This window comes from Xenopus laevis, chromosome 5S (genome assembly GCF_017654675.1).
Source record: "Xenopus laevis strain J_2021 chromosome 5S, Xenopus_laevis_v10.1, whole genome shotgun sequence".
In the NCBI taxonomy this organism is placed as follows: Eukaryota; Metazoa; Chordata; class Amphibia; order Anura; family Pipidae; genus Xenopus; species Xenopus laevis.
This window is the reverse complement of record NC_054380.1, coordinates 56792641-56809631: the sequence shown is the minus strand read 5'-3', so window position 1 is coordinate 56809631 and position 16991 is coordinate 56792641. Positions and strand designations below refer to the sequence as shown.

At 40.5% G+C, this 16991-nt stretch overlaps 2 protein-coding genes across 7 annotated transcripts in view; one reads left to right on the top strand and one right to left on the bottom strand.

Annotated features, from left to right (window-relative positions):
• nt5dc1.S (5'-nucleotidase domain-containing protein 1-like) overlaps positions 1 to 16991 on the bottom strand; it is a 150526-nt gene that overhangs the window by 67385 nt on the left and 66150 nt on the right. The gene's annotated exons all lie outside the window — the stretch shown is intronic.
• col10a1.S (collagen, type X, alpha 1 S homeolog) overlaps positions 1 to 16991 on the top strand; it is a 50153-nt gene that overhangs the window by 977 nt on the left and 32185 nt on the right. The window lies entirely within an intron of this gene.

Below are 16991 nucleotides of genomic sequence, written 5' to 3'. Positions count from 1 at the left end.
GATATTTTGTTGTAGTGTGGTCTTTGTGAGTCTTGTAAACAGATGATTTCTTTACATATCATTATGTGTGCAGTTTTATACTTGCCCAGCAGATTACATGAAATTTGCACCACTGTTTTTACACAAGGCCCATTTAGGCTGTCTACTGTATCTGTTTTGCTAGGGCAATAGCCCCCGAGATTTCAGGCACTCAGAGTATCAAAGTGCCCAATCCCAACCTCCAGGGATAGATACTATGAAATGGAGGAGTTTCCAGGTAACTATCATCTGCCAAGCATCGGCACATGTACAATTATGCAGGCTGTTTCAATCACTGACACTGTGTTTTTGGACTACTTAAAAAGGCATTACTTTAAGCCCCTGAAACAGTGCTGTGTGCCATTGCCTAAAGACAGAGTTTCATTATTCATCAGTATACCATTTTTGTACAATAACTGAACAAACCTTAGAAGAAGAGAGGTATTTATTTTAGTTCTACAAGACTTTTTTAACCTTGCCATTGTGTTGACAATGCTGTCTGGTTTTTGATAAAGTATTTGGCTTTTTTCAATTTGTCAGTTAGAAGTAACATTGGACTTGTCAGGTACAAGCATCACAGTAAAATTTCCTGACAAAATGTTTAAGTGTAAATACAGTGCTCTGCTTACATTCAATTACTGTACAAGTCATATTCATTATAAACACAAGATCAACAGGTGTAAGTAATTTTCAACACATTATCGCTATTCTACTGAAAGTGGGAACTGTATGTTCACATTCTTACTCAAGGCTATGAACCTAGCGCTCAAAGTACTGGGAAACTGACCAATATGAAATATGCACAGACAAAGTACTGCTCTCTGCTTCCTGCTTCAAGTCTAGTACCTAATAAGAGTAATTTAAAAGTTGGTTTTCAGAAAGTTATTTTCTTTTTTTAATAGGATAGCTCAGACACTTAAAGAATGTGTCTTGGTTTCCTGTTAAGGATACGATTTTCCTGCAGAGCAAATATTTTTTACGGTTAATCAAATCTGTGCCAGCCACTTTAATGTCCTTCAATAAAAAGGAACAGATGTAAACTGAACTAAATAGTAGCTTTATTAAATGGATATGTGTGGGTTTTTAGGTAGGCTATACCTACTAAAAAAAATATTTGTTTCAGAAAATTTCATCAACAACAGTAAGAGATACTTTATCAAATTATAAAGTCTGTAATTGTTCCTGAAAACAATGAGGCAGATTTATTTATAAAGTTATAGATTGTCCAACATGGTTCTCAGGTGTTTAATCTATTTTACAATTAATGAGAACTTTCCAGACTGTCAGTGATATTTTCCTGACTGTTTGGAAATGTTTTAAGGAATCACCACATTTATCAAAGCTGATATCACAAGCGGACACAAACCTATGCCCTAGCCAGGTTCCACTAAAAAAAAAAACTAACAGATTAAGAAACACATACCCTCAGATGAGATAAAAGGCCCTAAGTTTGCCCAGAAGCAGTAACCCATAGCAACCAATAAGATGCATGCTTTTAAATAGGTGCCCAGTGAATGCTGCCTGCTGATTTGTTGCTATGGCTTACTGCTCCTGGCCAAACTAAGAGCCCCATAGGCTAAAAGCAGTGTAAGGTGCACAATGCAATATTTTATCAGAATTCTAGTGCAAAAGTAAAAAAAAATGCTTTGACGAGTCTGCTGCTATTGCACGATGTAACAATATTTGTAGAAGTGCAGAATATTTGTAGAAGTGCAGGATTTTTGTGAATCAAGTTGCACCAAACATTTTGACTAGACCTTTTGGTGCGCCACTGTACATGGCATGAATAATGTTATTAGAATACAATTTGCTTAGAGAAAGTTAGTATAACCTATTGATGCAAGTGCAACTAGTGGAACCCTGCAACTACCACTTACTGGTAATTACAAGGTTTCATTGCATCAGTGAATATACTTGTGTACTGTTCATCAGAACAGGCAGGTCATGTGGTGCTCTATGCATATACTTGCAATCACAAGGAGCGTGTTTCTTAATGCGTGTCACTGTAGAATTTCTACGTAGCCTATAGTTTTATTTTCATACAATTTGTGGCATGATTTCAAAGGATTTCTTTTATCCTTCTTTTACATATACTAGGTATCAGATTTCGTTTTTATGTAACATTTGGGCAGTCTGGCTTTAAGATTTTGTTATTTGTGCCAAATACATATTCTACTGTCTGTAAATTTATTTTGGCAAAAGCTATAAAGGTATAATATAACTAATCAACATGCAAGGAAATAATAGCAATTGTGTTCTCTATAAAGCACACATTACAACTATAAAATGTTTGCCAGTTGCATGTACTGTATCTTTTAATGTGGGCCTCATCAGTGCAAATTAGGCCTGAATACAAAGTCATGCCAAGACCATTAATGTAGTCATTTACAGTGTATTCAAATACTTGCAGGGCAACTAAAGAATGCAACAAATATATACAGAGTTAACTATTGTTACAGAGCTATTGTGCAAACCTGCTTGTACAATAGCACTATAACAAAATACTTGGATGTACCCTTCTAAACTTTCTTCTTCTTTCTTCTAAAGTGTAAATAGATAGGCTGTGCAAAATATTTTTCTAATAGTTAGTTAGCCAAAAATGTAATGTATAAAGGCCAAAGTGGGTGTCTAACATAAAAGTCAGAACACTACTTCCTGCTTTGCAGCTCTCTTGGTTTCCATTGATTGGTTACCAGGCAGTAACCAATGAGAGACTTGAGGGGGGGGCACATGCTTTTAAATGTAAAGGGGATGTAATTAACCTTTGTAGACAAATGGGGCATGGCCAGAATCTGTTTAGGTCAGAGACCAAGCCAAAAGGCAACAGAAAAAACTATATGTTTATAGTTTGTACAGAAAGATGCCATAAATGTTTGGCATTTCAATTTCTCAAGCTATCAGTTAGATTTTTTAAGATGGATTATGAAGGGTTTGTTTGGCTAAATGCCTTAAAATATGTTCAACTCTTCTAAGATAAGTAAGCCAAAAGAGTTCATATGCTCTTTAGCCATCTGAATCTTATTAACTCCAAGGAAATTATATTAGAAACTGTCTGGGAAATCCTGAGAATTGGGATAGCCAGCACTCATTCTGAGGCATTCCTCCATATTTAGCACACTTTTATATTTTAAATTAAAATGTAGTACTTTTGCAGAAAAAGGTAATTGTACAGTTGAAAATTTGTTGCCTCTGTTTTTGCTCTTTTTAAGGCAAAAAATTCAAAAGGGTAGCAAATATTTATGTATACATTGCATATTTGATGGACTTTTGGTGCATTGTGTCCCTTTACATTTTTATGACTAATATCTAAAAAGGTTTTATTTTTGCTTGCATAATACATTTATCTTTAATGTTCTCAAAAAAGCACTATAAAAAAGTAATCCTCTAAAATGATTAGCAATATATACAGCACTAATACAATAGTTATATAGATAGAAAAAACATCCCCCAAGTATCTGTCTATAATGTACCTATAATGTACTTGTATAGAGTAGTCATGTCCCCTGCACTGCATACTCAAGAAAAGACCATATTAGGGATCTATAAAAAGACAAAATTATGTACTTTATACACGTTTGATGACACATGACACTGGGTAGAGTTGCACAGTTTGTTATCCACAAAAGCTTCTCAGTGAAGGAGACTGTGGGCACTTCCATTTAGCATATAACTGGCATTAACATTATTTTTGCCCAGTCACATAACCTTGCCCCCCTCGCATGCTTACCTGTACGTGGGGGGGGGGGCGTAGCACTAGTACAGAGAGAGCAATTGCACTCTCTAACACTAGTAAACCTCATTTGCCAATATCAAATATTTTGGCAAAGTGCCAGAAATCTCTGGGATACTCCTGCCAGTTCTCTATCCAAGTACAAATATTAAATTCAAAGCCAATATTGCTAAATTTAACCAGTAACCTTCAGTAGCACTTGTAAGGCCCAAAGGCCTCAGAGGTAGTGAGGACCAAGGGAGGAGATAACAAATGTCCAAGTTCGCGGTACAGATAAGGATGAGACGAAAGAATGGTCAAACAGGCAACAAGATCAGTCCAGGCAGAAGAGGTTCAAGGTCGAGGAATTCAGGCAAAGGTCGGTACACGGATAACAAGGATTTCACAAGATCACACCCAGGTTTGGCGCCAATTTGGACGCATCGGCGTCATAACGTGTGCGCGGACGCGCTGGCGTCAGCGACCGACGCGCTGACGTGTGCGACTGACGCCGGCGCCAATTATTGACGCCGACGTCCATTCCGTCGCCGGCGACCAATCAGAGTGCGGGAAGAGGTCGTCATCATCCGGCTGCGTCCGTGAGGAACCAGGAAGCCGCCATCTTGGACGCCATCTTGGCCACCATATTGAAAACCGATTTCGGACTCCATTACAGTACCCCCCTCCCTAGGGGGGGGCCTCAGGACCACCTGGGTTAGAAGGAAACTGCCGATGAAATTTTCGGACCAGGAGAGGAGCATGGACATTCCGAACTTCTTACCCAGGAGCACTCCTCAGGGCCGAACCCCTTCCACTCAATGAGGTATTGTAGGGTACCCCTCGAAACCCGGGAGTCCAGGATTCTTTTCACCTCAAATTCCTGATGCCCGTCCACCATGACAGGAGCTGAGGAGGAAGAAGAAGAAGAAGAAGTACCTGCAGGTTTGAGCAAGGAGACATGGAAGGCGTTCGGAATCCGCATTTCCGGGGGGAGTTGTAAACGGACCGCCACCGGATTGATGATCTCAGAGATGGAGAAGGGACCAATAAACTTGGGACCAAGTTTAGGAGAGGGGACTTTGAGACGAATGTTCCGTGTAGACAGCCAAACCTTGTCACCGGGTGCATACGGAGGGGAAGGAATTCTTCTCTGATCGGCGAATTTCTTCTGGACCAAGGAACTTTTCTCCAGATTAACGACCGTGGCGTGCCAGATGGCCGACATGTGGGCAGCTTGGTCATTGGCGGCAGGGACATTGGTGAGTAATAAGTCCTGAGGAAAAGCCAAAGGATTAAGACCATACATACAGAAAAACGGAGATTTTCCAGAAGAAACATGTAAGGCATTATTATGTGCGAATTCAGCCCACGGAAGCAGATCAGCCCAATCGTCCTGGCACAAAGATACATGGCATCGGAGGAATTGTTCAAGGGCCTGATTAACCCTCTCTGCCGCTCCATTAGACTGTGGGTGGTATGAAGAGGAAAACTGAAGGGAAACACCAAGGGCTTTACACAGGGACCTCCAAAACTTGGAAACGAATTGCGATCCACGGTCAGAGACAATTTCGGCAGGGAAACCGTGGAGGTGAAAAATGTGTTTAATAAACAGTGAGGAAAGTTCAGGAGCAGAGGGGAGTTTCCGAAGAGGAGTAAAATGTGCCACTTTGCTGAATCTATCAATTACCACCCAAATAACTGTGTAACCAGAGGAATTAGGGAGATCCACAATGAAGTCCATAGATAGATGAGTCCATGGGCGGGAAGGAATAGGTAGTGGTAGGAGTAACCCCTTAGGAGGGGAATGTCCAGACTTGGATACAGCACACACAGAGCAAGAAGAAACAAAGTCTTTGACATCTTTTCTTAGAGAAGGCCACCATACAAGACGAGACAGGAGTTCAGTGGTCTTTCTGATTCCCGGATGACCGGCCTGCTTGGAGCTGTGGGACTGAACCAAAATGGAATGACGAAGTTCAGGAGGGACAAAGGCAACACCAACAGGAGTTCCAACAGGAGCAGAAGATTGAACAGACAATAATTGAGAGGCCAAAGAGGGAAATAGAGCAGCGATGATCTTTGTAGGAGGCACAACGGATTCCGGTTCTGCAGAATTGAGATCTTCGAGAAGAAAGCTTCTGGAAAGAGCGTCCGCCTTCTTGTTCCTAGCACCAGGCCGAAAGGTTAAAATGAAATTAAAGCGAGAGAAGAATAGTGCCCACCTAGCTTGACGAGGATTGAGGCGTTTGAGTGTCTGAATATACTCTAGATTTTTATGGTCTGTATAGATGGTCACAGGAACAGAAGAACCTTCCAGCAAATGTCTCCATTCTTCTAAAGCAAGCTTGACGGCCAGTAACTCACGATTTCCCACATCATAATTTTGTTCAGAAGAGGTGAATTTTTTCGAAAAGAAGGCACAGGGATGTAGTTTTCCATCAGAAAACGCTCTTTGAGACAAAATTGCTCCAGCACCGACGTCTGAAGCATCCACTTCAATGAAGAATGGTTGGAGAGGTTCTGGGTGTCTGAGAATGGGAGCGGAAGAAAAAGAAGTTTTAAGAGTCTTGAATGCCTCCAAAGCTAAAGGTGGCCAATGCTGAGGCTTACCCCCTTTTCGGATGAGGGAAAGAATGGGCGCAACCTTGGATGAAAACCCCTTAATGAATTGTCTATAATAGTTGGCGAAGCCAATGAATCTTTGGATAGCTTTAACACTGGTGGGGAGAGGCCAGTCCTGGATAGCGGAAATTTTAGCAGGATCCATTCTGAAGCCTTGTTGAGAAATGATGTAACCAAGGAAGAAGATGGACGAAACCTCAAAGGAACACTTCTCCAACTTGGCGAATAAATTATTTCTCCGTAGACGGGAAAGGACTTCTTGGACTTGAAGACGGTGCTCAGCAAGGTTCTTGGAAAAAATAAGAATATCGTCCAAGTACACCACCACGTATTGGCCCAACAAATCTCTGAAAATGTCATTTACAAATTCTTGAAAGACCGCGGGGGCGTTACAGAGACCAAATGGCATCACAAGATACTCGTAATGCCCGTCACGAGTGTTAAATGCGGTCTTCCACTCGTCTCCTTCTCTGACCCGGATTAAATTGTAAGCCCCACGAAGATCTAACTTGGTGAAAAGACAAGCCCCCTTGAGTTGGTCAAACAGTTCAGAGATGAGGGGAAGGGGATAACGTTTTTTAATTGTAATTTTGTTTAAACCCCTATAGTCAATGCAGGGCCGCAAACCTCCATCTTTTTTTTCTACAAAGAAGAAGCCGGCTCCAGCCGGGGAAGAAGAAGGACGAATAAAACCTCTTTGCAGATTCTCTTGGATGTATTCCTTCATGGCACGGGTTTCAGAAGGGGAAAGCGGATAGGTGCGGCCCCTGGGAGGCATGGTCCCAGGAAGAAGTTCGACGGGGCAATCATAGGGGCGATGGGGAGGCAGAACTTCGGCCGACTTTTTATTGAAGACATCAGAGAAGGCTTGATAAACAGAGGGCAGAGAAGAATTTGGAGACACAGATGAAACTTTAATGATGGATTTGGTGGGTAAACAATTTTGTTGGCAGAAAGGACTCCAACGGGAGATTTGAGACGAAGCCCAGTCTATTACTGGGTTGTGGGTATTCAACCAGGGCAAACCAAGCACAATGGGAGTGGAAGGACAGTCAATCAAAAAAAAAGACAATCTTTCAAGATGCATGGTTCCCACAATAACAGAAAGTTCATCGGTGGAGTGAGAAATAATAGCAGAAGACAACGGTCGATCATCAATCGCCAATGCACGGAGGGGAACAGCCAGAGATTGCAGGGGAATGGAGTGACTTTCAGCGAAGACTTTATCCATGAAATTCCCAGCTGCGCCGGAATCAAGGAAGGCTTCGGAAGAGATCGTCTGGGTTCCAAAACGAATCTGCACAGGAAGGAGGAAGCGTTGAGCAGAAGAATGGGGAGAAGGACCAATTCCACCCAGGTAAGTCTCCCCAGTCTTACCTAGGTGTTGGCGTTTCCCGGCTTCACTGGGCACTCATAGGCGAAGTGGGATTTTCCACCACAGTAGAGGCAAAGTCCGGCAGCCCTTCTCCGAAGCTTCTCCTGTTTGGTAAGACGGGCCCGTCCGATCTGCATAGGTTCTTCCGTAGGCAGGGAAGAAGAAGCAGAAGCCGCAGGAGTTGGAGAAGGCAAAGTGGAAGCCGGATTGGGAAGGAAGGGTCTTTGAAAACGAGGAGCCAGAGTAGGTTGGAACCTGTGGAATCTCTTGGTTGGGGAGCGCTCTCTGTCGAGCTCAGCTTGAAACTCCCTCTGCCGAGTAGGTTGGAACCTGTGGAATCTCTTGGTTGGGGAGCGCTCTCTGTCGAGCTCAGCTTGAAACTCCCTCTGCCGAGTATCGACCTTTATGGCCAAGGCGACTAGATCTTCCCAGCGGGATGGAATTTCCCTGGACACCAGATCATTCTTTATACGTATCGCCAGGCCGTTGTAAAAGGCAGCGTGATACCCGTCATTATTCCATGAAGTTTCAGCAACCAGGGTGCGAAATTCGATGGCATACTCCGAGACAGGGCGAGTTCCCTGTTGAAGATGGAACAGGCGTGCGGAAGCAGCTGTGGCACGACCCGGAGCATCAAACACAACACGAAGTTCGCGAACAAAGGACCTGGCATTGTCAATAATAGGATTTTCCTTCTCCCATAGCGGTGAAGCCCACTCCAATGCCTTCCCTTGCAGGCGGGAGAATATGAAGCCCACCTTGGCACGTTCGGAGACGAATTGGCTGGGTGCGAGTGCAAAGTGGACCTCGCACTGGTTGATAAACCCGCGGCAAGCTTCGGGGTCACCACTGTAGAGTGGGGGAGCCGGAATGCGGGGCTCGGAGACCTGGAGTGGAGCCACGGGTACAGATACAGGAACAGGATCAGCAGGTGTTAGGGCCGACAACTTTGCCAGTACAGTTTCCAGGGCCTGACAAAAATGAGACTGCTGTACCTCATAGGACTGCATCCGAGAAGCCAGACCACGAAGCGCTCCACCGACATCAGGTGGCGCTGGGTTTTCCTCCGAAGGGTCCATGGCCCAATTATAATGTAAGGCCCAAAGGCCTCAGAGGTAGTGAGGACCAAGGGAGGAGATAACAAATGTCCAAGTTCGCGGTACAGATAAGGATGAGACGAAAGAATGGTCAAACAGGCAACAAGATCAGTCCAGGCAGAAGAGGTTCAAGGTCGAGGAATTCAGGCAAAGGTCGGTACACGGATAACAAGGATTTCACAAGATCACACCCAGGAGTAGCAAGCTAAAACCTATAATTGGGCACAGGTGAATTCCCAGAGCTCCTTAATATAGTCCCAGGTTTGGCGCCAATTTGGACGCATCGGCGTCATAACGTGTGCGCGGACGCGCTGGCGTCAGCGACTGACGCGCTGACGTGTGCGACTGACGCCGGCGCCAATTATTGACGCCGACGTCCATTCCGTCGCCGGCGACCAATCAGAGTGCGGGAAGAGGTCGTCATCATCCGGCTGCGTCCGTGAGGAACCAGGAAGCCGCCATCTTGGACGCCATCTTGGCCACCATTTTGAAAACCGATTTCGGACTCCATTACAGTACTATATCAAATGCAAACTTTAAATAGGTCAATCCACTTTTACCACATGTCTAGGCTTCTTCTCACCTCCTCATAGATAATAGCAATTATATTTGTAAATCAAGATCTATTGCAAATAAAATAATGCTGGAACAAAAACATAGTACAGGTGTGGGATCCGTTATCCGGAGACCAGTTATCCAGAAAGCTCCAAATTATGGAAAGACCATCTCCCATAGACTTCGCTTTAACGAAATAATCCAAATTATAAAAAAATTATTCATTTTTTTCTGTGATAATAAAACAGTACATTGTACTTGATCTAAACTAAGATATAATTAATCCTTATTGTAGGCAGAACCAGCCTAGTGGGTTTATTTAATGCTTAAATGATTTATGGTATGAAGATCCAAATTATGGAAAGATCCATTATCCGGAAAACCCCAGGTCCCATACATGTATTGTAATTTCTGTTGGTTAAGTATTCATTTTGATGGTATGTTTTAAGTGGTTTAGCAATTAGAGAGCTGAGCTCTTTTAGTACACTGGGATGAATACAATCATGTTCTTGGCCTTTGTTTACTTTCACTTATTCTAGTTACTATGAAGTGAAAATGTAAATAGATTTTTTCAATATAAATATTCATTATCATATCACTAACAGTCAACAAACTAGTACAATAGTAATATATGCATACCACGCAGTAAACCACACTTTTAACCATTTTTACCATAATTGGTAAGTATGCTTATTAAAAATGTGCTGCTGAACAGATGAGCAAACGGCTATCCAATTATGAAAAAAAATCTAACTTTTCATGGAAACTTTGAAGATCAAATGTTCTGGAGATATATGTAATATGGGGGGGGGTAAAGGTTTTTAAAGGTTTTGCTATGGTTTCCCTAGGAGGGTTCTTAGTCAGTAAGGTTAGGTCCTTTACAGATGGGAGGGGGAGCAAGTGCCTTAGCAGTAAAGGTGTCAGGTTTCCCCTAGGTTACAAAAAGCACAAATGTCCTTGGTCTCTTTTGATCCTCCCATTTGTTGGAGGATGTGTGCTCCATAGGACCTGAAATAGAGGTAGGTTTGAGTAGGTGAAGTAAGTGCTAGGATAGTTTTGTAATATTTCATTCAAGGAGTGAGACGCAGGATCAGGGTAATTAGTACATCATTCAGGGCTTCAGCAAGGAATCTAATAAGTGTTAATTCCCTGCAGTAGCAATGCTGACAGTATGCGGACTTAAGCAGTCAGGCTCAGGAATATATATAGATTTATGGAATAATAGACGACTTTGAGCTTCACCTAGTGCTGGAGATTGTTCATGAAGACAGGCGTTGCTACCTGTGGGCATTTTGATTGCTGCATCTTTGATTGTGTGAGTAACAATTAATTAAGAAAGTGTTTGAGCATTTACGGACTTGACTGTGTACCATCAAAGTCAGCACCTACCATTTTTTTTGTGTATCATTTGCCCAATAAGATTTTAATCTGGTTTTAAAGAAACAATTGCACCCAAGTATATTTGAAGAATCTGTGTATTGGTGGAGAAACAGTGTGATGAACCCTTCCTCTAACAGTAAGCGAGGGTCCACCTAAAAAGAAGTCCCATGTGACATGTTCCCTACTGGGAGTTGCCATGAGTTTAGTCTATTCTGACCAGGTCTAAGTTAATTTAAGTGGGGAAATTTTGATTTTAGGTACCCCTCTATCTTATCAACCTGTTACACATATATGAAAGTAACTTTAATAACTTATTGAATACTGTATACATTTATTGTATACATTCAAATGCAGATGAACCCATGGTTTTTGTGCCTTTAATTGGTATTCTCCAGAAAATCCTTAGCAACTTCCAAGGGTATTTTTTGTGGCTGGGATATATGCCTAAAATTATATAAAAAAAACTGACAACTGAACCAACGCAAAGCCAACTGCTAAGGAAAGAGACATTGAGGGACATTGCATGCAAAATTGTATTACTTTATAATACTTAAATATGCTCCAAAATTAAACTTCACAACAACAAAGTTGATTTTCTATTGCTCCAGGGTTGTAGGATATTGTCCTTAAATGACATCAACAAATTAAGCTTTAGAAAAAAAAGTCAGGTTAATTTTGTTTCTACAAAGATACAGATGCATTTGGTATTTATTATACTACTTCAACAGAAACATGTTGCTAGGATACCTTATAGAAACAAATCTGTAAAAAAAAGTAAAATTCAGAAGCTTAAGCTTTGGGGTCTTTTAAAAACATATCTTAAAGTGCTGTACGCTGTTTAAATGGGGAAATTCACCAAAATTAAATCTGTTATTTATAGAGGCACCTAATATTAATTTATACAATCAACATTTGTAAAATCAGTCTCAAGAGTCTTCTAAAGTCTTTTGGGGCAGGTTTACTTTCAATGGAGATAACCATCACCAGTGAGGTTACACATAGCAATGATGACAAAAGGACTTTGCAAGGTGGAGTTAAGCAGTAAAACAATAACATATTAGTTCTCATTTACTAGTTAGAGAAAATTCACACCACTGGCATTGTCAGGCACAACTTTTTGTGCTTCTCAAATTAAGAGGAATGATTTACGCCTGACCACAAATTAAAAGAGACAGTCTGATTGAAGACTATAAATGCAAAAGAAGAGGCTATGCACTCATGCCAAATATGAATCAGGTAAAGGAAGCGACTGTAGCAGACTACAAGGTAATGAAGAGGAATTGATGGGCACAGACAGAGCAAGGATCAGCAATGTTTATGACATCATGGGACTAAGAAAGCCACCAAAAGTAGTAATCAGGTCACATGTCTTCTTGACACAAGGGTGACAAGAAATCTTAGAAAACAATGCCCATCAATTGCTTCAGAAATTAGTTAAGGCATTATCTAGCACAGTGTGTTACAGGTCATCTGTTCTCTCTCCCCCTACAAGGCCAACATACAGACAAATACATATTCATACTAAAATGGAACAGCTGGTTAAGACAAAAACAGTGCAGTTATAACACTGAGTTTATCTAACATGAACATAAATATACAGAAGCATTGTCAAAGGTATGGTTCAATTGTTACAATCACACAAGGCTTTGGCGTGTAAGTTATTTTCACCCCTTGTGTTTAGACAAGATTATATACCCCACCAAATTAATGTTTGGTAAAATATCTGTAGCTATATATTATTTACATACTATATGCTTGTACTACAGCAACTAGATCATAATAGTCGTTTTTTTTGTATCTTATAATAATATGTGATTATCAACAAACCGCCTAATTATTTATACAGAGCTTATATACTTACACATAAATGGCCAGATTCCAATAGATAAATGACTTATCTTATTCACTTCCAGGTTGCCCCATACAGGCAGATGCATTTAAATGTGAAACATTTATCTCAGTTGGTTGTCACATGAAAACACTATTGAAGTTTATGGAAAAAACTGGAACTGAATAAGGAAAAAAGTGTTTCCTCTTCTCGAATTGAATCTTGGCCATATGTTTTCATTGTATTAAATGATAAATGAATGTTTTCTCATTGATTTCAATCCAAAATCCAAAGGTCCAAAGTTTGCTATGTGTAAAGTGCTAAAACAGATGCACAGTGTCATCACAACTCAACATAGTAGGCTGAGCTGATGTCTTGGCGACAAAGATGATAAGAGCTATGTATAGGAGTGAACCTCCTTTGTATTTTTGCTTTGCATTTGCTTTCATAAATAAGCCTTAATGCAGATGTATTATTATTATTATTATTACCTTCTTTTTATGAACATTGCGTGAATACTCGAGGACACCTTGGAGTCAGCACCAGTTTGTTTGATGTGTACATACTTTGAAAATCTGGTGAGTAGGCAATTTCACCAGAGGTGGGCTGATTTACCATCCTTGGTCTAACTTACCTGAGGGGTCTACAGCACATGGCACTTTTTAAACAAGGTTCGCATAATTAACACAGCACAGTGTGTTGCAGTTGACACTTTAATATACAAATTTAAGGGTACTGCACCATAGTATCCATTCTTGCCCTTCCTTACAGAGATTTGTATAGCACAAACATAATATAACTTTTATGTTGGTATCATAGATTCTACATTTACAGGCACCTGAAGGGTTACAAGAGGTTCAGCGTAATGGGAGGAAAGGGTAATACATTGGTACCCACTGGTAAGGCACCATCTACAGTATACAGAACAGTTATGATCCTCAGTGAAGAAAATGAACTCATTGAACATGTAGAACTGGATTGAATCCAGAGTAGGGTGATAAAGTAAACACGGAAAATGTAGAATTTCTAGTTCAAATACAAACTGGTCAAAGTGGGATAGTTTAGAGACTAGGGAATGTGCATTAAAACTAGCACTTCCATTATACTTAAATATACTATTACTTAGCCTTTAGAGTGCTTCCACATCTCCATTTTTGTACTTTTTCATACTGTAGTTTAGTTAGAGGGCATTTCAGTGGTGACATTATCGTTATGCATATTTTAACTATTTAAAATGTATACCGCCAAAAAATTATTATGGAACAGACCCACTAGTTAAAGGGATACTGTCACGGGAAAAAAATTTTTTTTCAAAATGAATCAGTTAATAGTGCTGCTCCAGCAGAATTCTGCACTGAAATCCATTTCTCAAAAGAGCAAACAGATTTTTTTATATTCAATTTTGAAATCTGACATGGGGCTAGACATTTTGTCAATTTCCCAGCTGCCCCATGTCATGTGGCTCGTGCTCTGATAAACTTCAATCACTCTTTACTGCTGTACTGCAAGTTGGAGTGATTATCACCACCTCCCTTTCCCCCCCAGCAGCCAAACAAAAGTACAATGGGAAGGTAACCAGATAACAGCTCCCTAACACAAGATAAGAGCTGCCCAGTAGATCTAAGAACAACACTCAATAGTAAAAACCCATGTCTCACTGAGACACATTCAGTTACATTGAGAAGGAAAAACAGCAGCCTGCCAGAAAGCATTTCTCTCCTGAAGTGCAGGCACAAGTCACATGACATGGGGCAGCTGGGAAATTGACAAAATGTCTAGCCCCATGTCAGATTTCAAAATTGAATATAAAAAAATCTGTTTGCTCTTTTGAGAAATGGATTTCAGTGCAGAATTCTGCTGGAGCAGCACTATTAACTGATTCATTTTGAAAAAAAATTTTTTTCCCATGACAGTATCCCTTTAAGCTCGCCCAGCTAAGGGAGAGGATAAGCCAAAAATGGATTTTGATACAGGTTTTGTGCTGTGCCAAAAACTTGCTCAGGCCTTATAACAATTTTTTCATGTAAAACATACAAAAACTATACAACACAGAATTACAAATTTTCAAACTCCCCAATACTTGTTACCTTAAAGAGGATGCTAGCCCTGTCCTAAAGGCAGGCAGTAAGGACAGTAGTGATGTGGGCGGGTTAGGGTTGAGCTCTTCATTTTATTTTAGAGAAAAACTTGACCCGCATATCACTAAAGGACAGGACCTATATGTGGACTGCCACTAGCTAGTGTAGGACACCTAAGCACCTCCCCTTGTCCACCCCTTTTGAATGAAGTGTGGCCTAACACAGGCTGAACTCTATTCAAAGACCAGTCCACAGTGATAAAGGGTGTGCAGAGGACTGTGACTATTTGCACAATACAGCAGTCAACTGTGTTTTTTTTTGCACTTTCTACATCATGTGGATCATTGTGCATGAACCCTGAATTTTAACATTTTCTGTCTTTGATATCGTTTCTCTGTGCTGATTGTTTCATTTCAAAGTACTCACTCACACATAAATGCCAAGGTCAACTTGATGGAAAAAAAGAGCATATAAAAAGGCCAGTGACAACTTTGAAAGAGCTACTCTACATGTGACAGCATCAGAAGCATTCCACAAATCAGGTTTCTCTGGTAAATATGGCAAAAAAATATTTAGGTGTGCCCAGCCTGAATTCCATTTATATTACAGTAGAACCCCCATTTTTCATTTCTCAGGGGACCAGAAAAAAATGGTGTAAAATCCAGGAAATCCATGGAAAATCAGGTTAATGTATTATGCATAATATATAGGTGGGACCATAAAACAACAATGTAAAATGAGGGAAAACTTAAAACCAGGGGATGTAAAATTGGGGTTTCACTGTATAGAAAAACACACTGAAGAACATTCTGTAGCTATTTATGGCAAAAAGTTTTGTTCATGAAACTAAAATGTAATGCTTTTGCCAAAACTAAGAGGCAGATTTATTAAGGGTCGAATTGAAAAATCGAATTTGAATTTTTGATTTTTTTTTTATGGTCAAACCTCTCAAATTCAAATTGACTATTCACCACCTAAAACCTGTTGAGTTAATGTATAAGTCAATGGGAGAGGTCCAGTGACCAATTTGAATGTTACTAGCCTTCCTGACATTAAGGGTTTTTTTTTTTAAAAAAAAACTCTATTCCAGTTTAGTCGAATTTGATTCAAATTCGATTCGAGTTTTTGTGTTGGTAATATTCGTTTGAGTTTTAGATATTAATTTTTTTGATTAAATAACCCCCCATTTAAATTTCGAGTATTTTCAAATTTATTCGAGTTAAAAAAAATTCACATGAATTCGAAATTCAACCTTTGATAAATGTGCCTCTAAGGGGCAGATTTATCAAGGGTCGAATTTCTAAGTGCAAAAAACTTCGAAATTCGACCATCGAATTGCATTACTTCAAAGTTTTTTTTTAATCGAATTTGGGCACATTCAAACTTTTTTACTTCGAATCAAAGTCAATTTAGGTCTATTCGATGGTTGAAGTACCCAAAAATTTGTTCAGAATTCTGAGTTTTTGAATTCGAATATTCACTTCAAATTCACTTCGACCCTTAGTAAATGAGCCCCCTGGTGTTACTTTTGGCATAAAGCCAATAAAGCAATTATTAAAGCAATTTAAAGAATACATACTACTGTTGGTAGCACCATCTTGTTATGGGGATTGATTGAAGTGCTTATCCTCGTTATCACAGTTAATACTGTAACAGGCAGACAAATGAGGATGATGCAAAGGTCACCTCCAGCCTCTATTGGGTTTCACTGTTCTTCTTCTACCCTATGCAACAGGATTAAGTAACAATGAGCGGTAGCACAATCGGGAACCATGTCTGTCTTCCTTGCAGTGGGGGTTTTTGCATCCGGTCCCCCCACGGATTGCAGGTTCAAAGAACCTATTAATACACAGGTACCGATCCTCCTGAGACAGTCAATACTCTCAGGTGTAGAGTATTGTAACACAAAAATTTTAACACATAACGTGAAAGGTTTAAATACTCCAGTCAAACATAGAATGGCAGGGCAATATTATAAACAGATTTCAGCAGATATTATAGCACTTCAAGAAACTGTAATGGCTTACCCTGGTGGTCTAGTGGAGGGACGGCAGGGACGCCGGCATCTTCTTCCTCCTGCTTTATAGGCGCATGTGCCAGCGTGCAACGGCGCGAAAATTTAAATATTTAAAGGGCCATTCCACTGGTTCTCATTGCCCGTTATAGGTTTGTTCCTGGTGCCTTAGCTTTTGCTATTCTGGACTCTGAGCTTGATTCTGATTATCTGTTGTGACCCCTGCCTGTTCCTGACGATTCTGACCTCTGTATCCTGATCCATTGCCTGAATTTCGACTACATCTTCTGCTATATCCTTCTGATTGATGTCCCG